The sequence below is a fragment of the Myotis davidii genome, unplaced genomic scaffold (genome assembly GCF_000327345.1).
Source record: "Myotis davidii unplaced genomic scaffold, ASM32734v1 scaffold1915, whole genome shotgun sequence".
In the NCBI taxonomy this organism is placed as follows: domain Eukaryota; kingdom Metazoa; phylum Chordata; class Mammalia; order Chiroptera; family Vespertilionidae; genus Myotis; species Myotis davidii.
Genome location: NW_006286237.1, coordinates 191,936 through 192,148, shown reverse-complemented (window position 1 = coordinate 192,148; position 213 = coordinate 191,936).

The following is a 213-nucleotide window of genomic DNA, read 5'->3' as shown; positions in this document are numbered from 1 at the left end:
CGGCTGCCTCCTGCACGCCCCACACTGGGGATTGAGCCCACAACCCGGGCCTGTGCCCTGACCGGGAATCGAACCCTGACCTCCTGGTTCCTAGGTCGATGCTCAACCACTGAGCCACACCGGCCGGCGTCCACCACCTTTTGTTGGCAGTGGGCCTGGAGCTGAGCTGCTGGGGATCCAGGGGAGGTGGCGGTGGGCAGGCCAGGCCGTCGA